We start from the raw sequence: 10504 nt of genomic DNA on the forward strand, positions 1-10504 counted from the left end.
ATCTTACTTTTTCAATAGCTCTCTCTCTATAGATATATTAATTTGTCAAAACAATGTATAAAATATTTTACATATTTTTTTTATTTGTATATTTACTCCAATATTAATTTCTACAAAATATTTTACATAACATGTATATTGAACCATTTTATAAGGACATACTAAAAAAAAAAATTATTAATATATTTTTTAAATACACTTCAATGTTAATTTATATTAAAATATTGTACATTCATAACCCATATTGGACATTTTATAATATACAACATTAAAATATTTTCTTTTAACATTTTTTTCTATATATAGATATATATGAAATATTTTAATATATTTTATTAAAATTAATATTGACATATACTTGAAAATATATTAATTACAGAAAAACCATTTTAATGTGCATTGATCTACGTTGGTTATAACCCACATTACTTTTATATTTAGAGAATATTTTATTTTAAATCAAAATTAAACATGGACAAACTTACACATGACCTTCATACTAGTTGTAGAATGAACTTCTCGGTCTTCATGATGAGTGGTCTAATTAAGTTCCATGAAATTAGATTAAGTCATATGGACAGCGAATTAAACATGCATTGCATATTCTTTTTGTTTATATATATATATATATATATATATATATATGGTTGTAGAATGAACTTCCAGGTCTTCATGATGAGTGGTCTAATTAAGTTCCATGAAATTAGATTAAGTCATATGGACAGCTAATTAAACATGCATAGCATATTCTTTTTGTTTTGTTATATCTATATATATATATATATATAGATATAGAGAGAGAGAGAGAGAGAGAGAGAGAGAGAGAGAGAGAGAGAGATGGGTAAGTGTCAATTTCAAGTTGATCGTCTTCACACTAGGCTGTAGAATGAGTCTCTAGGCTCAATTACAAATAAATGGCTAAGTGAAATAATTATTTATGCTTTTAAGATTAATTTATTTTTTAAAATATTTTACCTAAGTTATTTTTTAAATTATAATCCAATGACCTAAGTTTTAAGTATGAATAAAATTATATTATTTAATCAATTAAACTTCAAAATTTAATTTAGGGTTACACATAATGATAAAAAACATCATTAAATATTCTCATTGAGATAATTTATATAGGCTATTTTTTTCAATTTTTTGTTAAAAATTAGATGACATCATTCTTTATGACATTATTATGTTTTATTGTTTAAGTTATATTTTTGAATGAAAAATAAATTTAACATTTTTGGATAATTTTTAGAGCATTTAAATTATATAAACTTGACCATTTGAACTATAACTATTTTAATTTATAACTAAATTTACAAATAAATAAATTATAAATTATATTTAAAAAATCAAAAAGTCACCTTTACACCATGTCCATCAAATAACTTAAATCTCTTATAAAATGCAACAAAATATTTTTGTTGAATTTCAAATATTAGAAAAAGTCTACTATTACATTAATAAACTTTTCAAATATCAATTAAGGGTTATAGAAAATGCTCCTGAAATAATTATTTCTATATGACTTTTAAAGAAATAATTATTTATATATGACTTTAACTCAATCGAAATTTGAATTTTAATATTTTGAGTATTAAGTTGTAAAATTCAAAGTTATTAAGAGTGTGTGAACCTTAAATTTGTATTTATGAGAATTACATTTTGATGGAGGGTTATAATTCTGTCCTCAAATTAGAGTTGTCTATAGTGTAATTTTTGGAGTTTTTAGAATTTGGTGAAAATTTTGATGTGAAATCTTGATTTTTAAACTAGTTTTTTGACTATATGGATTCAACACCATCCCTAGGGCACTTTTATTCTGTAGAGTTTACCCATCAATCTTTTGATTTCAATGAATTCCTGTTGGATTTTAGAGAAATTAGACCGAAAAATCCACCGAAAAAGCTTCCAAAAAATTGCACTAAAGACAACTCCCCTAAATCAATAATGATATTCAAGAGCTTGTAGAAAACACATTGTGGCCAACCTAGCATGAGGGTGGAACTACACCCGAGGGTGAAACACCCATAGACTAGAACACAAAAAGAGAATCAGAACCTCATGGAGAATCGTGAGCTAGGAGTATGGCCAAATTTACACATTTTTTTACACTAGACTATAGAATCGTGAGCTAGGAGTATGGCCAAATTTACACATTTTTTTACACTAGACTATAGAATGAGCCTTTCATCGGTAAACCCGTCTAATTACTTTCCATGAAATTAATTAGGTTATATGGACAACTAATTAAACATGCATAACATATTAGTTTTGTTTTTTTAATTATGATCGACATTATATATAAATATATATGGGCACCTATCAATTGCAAGTTGAGCACAAACATATTTACATATGGTCTTCACAGTGGGCATTAGAATGAGCCTCTTGGCTCAATTACATAAAAATGACTAAGTAAAATAATCGATTATATATATTATTTATACTTTTAAGATTAATTTATTTCTTTAAATATTATACCTAGGTTATTTTTTTAATTATAATTAAATGAGTGTATTTTCACCAAAAATATAATAAAAATACCACCTAAGTTTTAAGTGTGAATAAATTATATTATTTAGTCGATTAAATTTCAAACAAAGAAGCGCCAACAACATTATTAGATATTCTCATTGAGGTAACTTATGTAGATTTTTTTTTTTTTACTTGTTGTTAAAAAGTAGATGATATAATTCCTTGTGAGATCATTATATTCTACTATTTAAATTATATTTTTGAATTCAAAAATAAATTTAGTACTTTTGAAGAATTTTACTGCTAAATTGTATAGACATGACAAGTTAAATTATAATTATTCCAATTTTTAACTAGATTTTGAGCTTAAAAAAAACCTAATTACACTATACCTTTAAAGTAAATTAAATTTCATATAAATGCAACAAATATAATAAAAATATAATATAAATCTCGAATATTAAAAAAATCTACTATTACATTAATAAAATTAAGAGTTATAAGAATGCTCATGAAATAATTATTTATATAAACTTCTTGTAAAAAAAAAAAAAAAAAAAAAATTATTACAAATATCAAAATAACATGACATAAATATTAAATATAAAAAAACATGAAATAAATATTAAATATAAAAAACATTTGTGATTAACTCAATCAAAATTCGAACATTTGTGCTTAACTCGATCAAAATTCGAATTTTAATCTTTTGAATTATAGGATGTAAAAGTGAAAATCATTAAAAGCCAATGACCCATTGTGATGACCTCGGAAAATGTAAATATTGGAATTTTACTGTAGTAAAAGATAGAATTGAAAGACTGTTTAAAAAAAAACTCTAATCATATTATTTTATTGTGAATTAAATATATATTGAAAAGAAATATATACTTCTTGAAATGCTGGCAACCTCTGAAAGGAAGATTTGAAGAGGAAATCAGTTATGAAAACTGCATGAAACTACCCTCCCTAACTGGAGAGACCTCCAGGGGAAAAGGGGGGTAGAGACAAAAATTATGTGCTGTAGGGACAGACAGAAGAAGAAGAAAAAAAAAAAAAAAGCTGGTTAAGTCTGGTGAGGACCAGATAACCAGGCACAAGTTGCATGTATCTTGTTGAGGGTTGTAGGCCTGCAAGATAGCTCGGGGGGAGATTCCAGTCTTGGCGATGGATCTCATGGTTGGGTGGACAAGAGCAAACATGGATTACAGGTGAACTTCTGAAGCATAAATACAAATCTGGCGGACCAGGTATGTAACAGCCTCTGAAGAAAATTAGTTCAACAGTGATTGTAGATAATACTGTTAGCTAAAATTACAGTAGTTTGGCTGTGAAGACCAATTAAAATTATAAAATCTTATATCAATATTATGTTTGCTGTAATATACCTGGTTCAGGCAAATATTACCGATTTATTATTAGATGACTGTTGAAGGGAAAAACCTGATGTTGACATGTTATTGGTAGCTTCAAGAAAAGAGAAACAAACAATAAGTCGGAGGTCAAATTGTACTGTGTAGATTTCCGAACAGTTAATGCATTTACAAACATAAAGAAAATGATTAAGTTATCTTTAAATAACTTGAGTCTATCCATCATTAGAAGGAAGAATAGTAACAGGCCTCGAGCTATATTAGACTTCAAGCTGGGGTTATCAGAACTGAAGTATGAAAATCCGCTGGACGAAACATCTTAACATTACGGTGTGAACATACTTTAAAGTGTCTAGAAGACCATATGAGACTATGACAAAACGAGACAGTCTGCTTAAAACTGTAAAACAATTACATATAACTAAAAATACACAGACAGAGGTAACTATTAAGAGAACGAATAATCTTAAGAGAGGGTTCAAGAAGAATATGAACCAGAACCAGATTCTATAGTATTTCCATTCAATGGACAACGAAAATGCAAACTGCATAAATCACCGTAGCCGTGGTCGTGGATACGACAGCGGGAGTATATATATATATTCAAACCAACTAAACTCATAATCTCAGTAATGACCATAATACTTTCATTACAATTAATGCATGTCAACAGTAAGAACCAATATGCCGGAAAAGAACAGATTTCCTTATCAGCTCAAAAGGAGCACTAAGACAAATCCGAGTAGCAAGCAGATAATAGCTTTCCTTTTCTTTCTAAAGACAATGGCAAACCTGCTGTAGCATGAAACCGTGAGATTATATACAAATAACAGGGATAATATTAAACGTTTAACCGATTCAGAGTGGCAAGTCCATTGAATATCAGAGTCAAGCACTCTGAAATACAATTAGCTTGCTATTAAACCCTTCCGAGAAAACCCAGAATTAAAGCAAACATTTACAGAGCAAGTGTCTATTCCAGGAGACGACGAAACTGGAAGTATAAACAAAATATATTCATCAGAGATGTAAATAAAATATCTTTTAAAACAGAGTGGTCCATATTCCGCGGCCAGTTCAACAGTAGCCCTTATTATTTATACATAAACAATTACATCTGATTAACTATTCATAGGAAAAACAAGTTTGCCTTCGAGATAATTCAACTGCTGTAAATGGCTAAGGCACCTCCCGCGCGAAGGAACCGACTGTTCCTCACAACCCAACAGGGTAAGCCGGGACACAAAATTTGAGAACACGAAAACACATGGGTAGCCTCGAAAGCAAAACCATGAGGACCCTGTCCTAGGTAACCTCGATCAGATTATAGAAATCTGGAAGCCAGTAAACAAAATCAAGCATGTATGAATCACACAGCCAACTCAGGCACAAATAAGGGAAACCCCAATCATCGCATCAGGAACCTATGAGCCGATTTGCATACCTGGCACGCAGCGAAGGAGGTCGGGACGCTGAAGGCCCGTCAACCCGCGAGCAGGAAGGTTGCATCGCCATAACTTTACCTTCATACGCCCAAAAAACAAGAGAAACTGTTAATACGCATGCAGAACCAGCAGTGAAACCCGTAAGGAAAAATAACATAATGGCGAAACTATGGGGCTAAACTCTGGAAAAGAAAACATTACCTGTATGGATTAACTCCGGGAAATCGAGCATGAAACCCCTGAGTTGCAGATGAAGCCCTGGAGGAGGCGAAAATGAAAACAAGTCCGATGTGCGAAGAGGCAAGCAGAATCCGGAAGCTGTTTCAGAACCAAATGAGCCGAGAGGGAAACTCAGAGTGCTTATGAAGAGTTCTAAAACCCTCAGACGGATCTCCACCCTCGGATCTGAGTCGATAGATCCACACCGTAGAAAAGGAGCGGGAACCAAAGGCGTGAGGGACGAGGATACGGAGAACGGCGTGTTCACATGGCCAAGCAGGTGAGCCAGGACAGCTGTGCTGGGGGCATTAAACAGCTGCCCATGAAATTAATAGCAACCCAACAACTCATCGCCGGAAATGTTACTCCGGTCACAAAACGATATGTCAGCATACATTCCGGTTGACAAATAAATACACGTGTAAACAATGCATACGAGCCAAACCATGAATCAAATAATTGTATAGTTTGACATGGAAGCGAGATATTTCCAAAGTGTTATTAAATCCGAACAGCTATGTGTAATAACAGACTATGTGCGACATCCAGTTTATGTTAGGATAATATGTAAAGGTTATCATAAGTTAAAAAAAATTTACTTTTATGTATCATGAAAGGGTCGTGACGCCCATACATTTTTATTTATGAGAAAAGTTTCTTACATTTTGATGGAAGACCATAACTCTCTCCCAAAATCAAATAGCTCGTAGAAGGCAATCGTGGCCAACGTGGCAAGAGGACATCATTTCCTTTAATTGTAAAGAAAATGAGAGAAGAGAATCCTGATGTATATATATATATATATATATATATATATATATATATATATATATATATATATATATATATATATATATATATATATATATCGATAGATATAGATATAGATAAAAGTGTATTATATTTAGATAGATAGATATAAATATAGGTATAGATAATCTACACATTTACTTTAAAAAGTCAATTAATAGTAATATATGTGTGTATTATATTTTGAAATTGAAATAAATGAAAGCCGTGATTAAATTATATATATATATAAATATATATAATATATATATATATATATATATATATATTGATAGATATAGATATAGATAAAAGTGTATTATATTTAGATAGATAGATATAAATATAGGTATAGATAATCTACATGTTTACTTTAAAAAGTCAATTAATAGTAATATATGTGTGTATTATATTTTGAAATTGAAATAAATGAAAGCGGTGATTAAATTATATATATATATATAGAGAGAGAGAGAGAGAGATAGATAAAAGTGTATTATATTTAGATAGATAGATATAAATATAGGTATAGATAATCTCCACGTTTAGTTTAAAAAGTCAATTAATAGTAATATATGTGTGAATTATATTTTGAAATTGAAATAAATGAAAGCCGTGATTAAATTATATATATATATATATATATATATATATATATATATATATATATATATATATATTTGATAGATATAGATATAGATAAAAGTGTATTATATTTTGAAATTGAAATAAGTGAAATCGATTATTAAATTGTTTATTATAATATTATGGTTGTAATCTTATTTTTTTTTATTTTACCTATATAACTACATTACAATATTATGTCATACAATTTGTTTATATACTAAAAATTAATTTGTGATTATTAAAAAGTGTATAATAATAATCTTAATCTAATTCCTCAAAATTTAATTATTTTCAAATATATTTTTACATCAAATTTACTTTCAAACCCATAAATAAATATATATTAAAATCATAAAATTTAACTATATTATCTAATTACAATATTATATCATGCAATTTCTTATACACTTATAAAAATTAAGTATTGATAGAGATATTATTTCATGCCATTTCTTTGTATAATAAAAAACTTCCCGTGTGGATATATGCGTTGAGCTAAAGTATAAGAAGATATTTATTAGTATAAAACGTCATTTCATAGTTCTTCTCTCCACCACTCAGGATGCCATGAGAATGGACAGAAAATTGTACCAGCCCAAAACTAGCACAAGAGATGCCCCAAGCAAAGGCCACAGAGGCTTGTTGGCTTGGGATTTGATTGATAAGTAATTATGGTCAGCCTTGGTACAATGATGTGTGGTTAAATGGTTAGTTTATATGGGCGAAGCAGTTCAAACCTCATTGAGTACATGACCTGCTGTGGTGGTGGCTCAAGGAGCACATTCCCCAACCCCCCCTTGCGGCACGTGAGTCTCGCTCTTGCTAAAATCATAGGATCTTAGTGAGTCTCGCTCTTGCTAAAATCATAGGATCTTAGTATATCTGACTTACAGGTAGTTGGATGTACTCCTGGAGTTATAGAGGCAACTACAAGGATTGATCCTGGATCTCCCATAGACTAGGACTAGTAGTTACCGACTCACCATGTGTTAAAAAACATAAAAAAAAATTGTGGTCCGCCTTGGTAGTGGCTATGTTGCACTAGATATGGAGAGGGGGATGGGCCCAGTTTCCAAACCCTTCGAGCACACTTCCACATTTTTAGTGATAAAAATGGTAATGTTTGTATTAATAAAAATAAAACCCACTGCTCAACGCTACGAAATAGAGTCTGAACCAGGACACATTAAATAGAAAACATGGTTTTAGGGAAGTTAGAACAGCATCCTAAGAAATAGAAACTAGTTCCTATCCTGAGGTTACGTGAACCAACACTGCCTATTCTAGGATATTCTCCATTATCTTCAACACTCCACCTTAATGGAGAATGGGTTCACATATATGCCTAACATCTCCCTAAACATTTGAAACTTAAGTTTTCCAAGAGGCTTAGTGAAAATGTCTGCAACATTATCACATGTATTACAATATTCCAAATGGATTTATTTAGATTGCACTTTCTCCCTGACAAAGTGAAATTGAGTATCTACACATTTAGTGTTTTTGTGAAACACCGGATTGTTAGCCAGCTTGATTGAACTCTGATTGTCGCATCTAATTGTTTTTTCGACTGTTTGTTCTTCCCCAACATCCTGGAGAAGTCTTTGCAACCAAACCGCCTCACACGTTGCTGCACACATGGCTTGATACTTTGCTTCGGCTGAAGACAAGGAGACTGTGTTTTGCTTCTTGCTGCTCCATGTGATCACCCTGGATACAAGGTTGAATGCATAACCTGTTATAGATCTAGGATCATCTATATTTCCTACCTAATCTGAATCTGCAAATCCCACCAATCTATCATCAGAAGAGTGAGTGTAAATAATTCCATAATCTACAGTACCTTGTAGATACCTCAAAACACTCTTTGCTGCATTCCAATGGCTTTCAAGTGGCTTAGCACACTGACTGCATAAGCCAAATGAGGTCTAGTGGTGGTTAGGTAGATTAGACTCCCAACTAGCTGTCTGTAAAGTGTTGCATCTACTGCTTTTGAGCCATCCTCACACTGCAATTTGATGTTCTGTTGCAATGGTACCGGTGCAGGCTTACACTGATCCATCCTAAACTTTTCTAACAGGATTTTGACATACTTTGCTTGGGACATAAATGTTTGACCTGAATATCTCCAGATCTCAAGACCTAAATAGTATCTGAGTTCACCAAGGTGCTTCATCTCAAACATTTGTGACATCTGTTGCTTGATTTCATCAATTAGATATGTAGCATCACCTGTAATTATCAAATCATCTACATATAATGAAATCAACACTACGCACCCTTGTTCATCTTTCATGGTGTAAAGATTAGGGTCATTCTTGCTTCTATTATAGCCAGCTTGTAGAAAAAATGAATCAATTTTCTCATACCACAACCTGGGAGCTTGCTTTAGTCCATAAAGTGCTTTCTTCAATCTACAGAATAAATGTTCTTTTCCTTTCTGGACAAACCCTTCCAGTTGCTCTAGATAAACATCTTCTTTTAGTTCTCCATTCAAAAATGCAGACTTTACATCTAGTTGGTGCATCATCCAATGTTTCTTCGTAGCTAGAGAGATTAACATTCTGATGGTGTTCAATTTAGCTACTGGGGCGAAGGTTTCTTCATAGTCTGTCCCTTCTTTTGTGAGTACCCCTTTGCAACCAACCTAACCTTCAGTTTTTCTATAGTTCCATTTGCATTAATTTTCAATTTATATAACCATTTACAACCTATGGTTTGTTTTCCTCTAGGAAGTTCTACGAATTCCCAAGTGTTGTTTCTGATTATTGAATCATATTCTTGTTCCATGGTTGTTTTCCATTCGCTACATTCATTTGCTTCTTTATAACTAGACGGTTCAACCACATTCATCATACTAGTTTTAAAAGCATTTTCCCTATATCTTGCAGGCATTTGAGCTTTCCTACCTAATCTCCTGAGTGGTGGGGTAGTGGTTTCAAACCTTATTTGATCATCAGTTACTTTTTCTTCCTACTGTTGTTGTTGTTGCTGCTATTACTGTTGTTATTGTTGTTGTTGTTGTTGTTCATCCTCTGCCTTTGTTTACTGCTGACCCTGATTGTTCTCTGCTTCTTCTTCCTCAAAGTACGGAATGTCCCATCCATCATAGTGCTCATCAGGTTCTTCATTATCCTCCTCATGGAATTTAACATCTCTACTAACAAATATCTTGTTAGTAGAGGGATTAAATAATTTGTATGCTTTATATGACGAACAATACCCTATAAAAGTACATCTGATGGCTTTTGAGTCTCATTTTCTTCTATATTCTTTTGGTATGTGGGCAAATGCTTTACATCCAAATAGCCTTAAGTGTTTTACTGTAGGCTTACATCCATTTAATGCTTCAAAAGGAGTTTTAGACTGAAGGCTTTTTGTAGGACTCCTATTTTTCAAATAAATTGCAATATTCATTGCTTCAACCCAAAAACCATTCGAAAGATTCTTTCCTTTCAGCATACTTCTAGCACATTCCACCAGATTTTTGTTCTTTCTTTTTGTTACTCCATTCTACTGTGGAGTATGGGGTATTGTGAACTGCTGTAATATTCCATGATCTTTACAATATTTGAT

The sequence above is a fragment of the Pinus tabuliformis genome, chromosome 2_1 (genome assembly GCF_031772625.1).
Source record: "Pinus tabuliformis cultivar Carrire ecotype Pingquan chromosome 2_1, CPIR1, whole genome shotgun sequence".
In the NCBI taxonomy this organism is placed as follows: Eukaryota; Viridiplantae; Streptophyta; class Pinopsida; order Pinales; family Pinaceae; genus Pinus; species Pinus tabuliformis.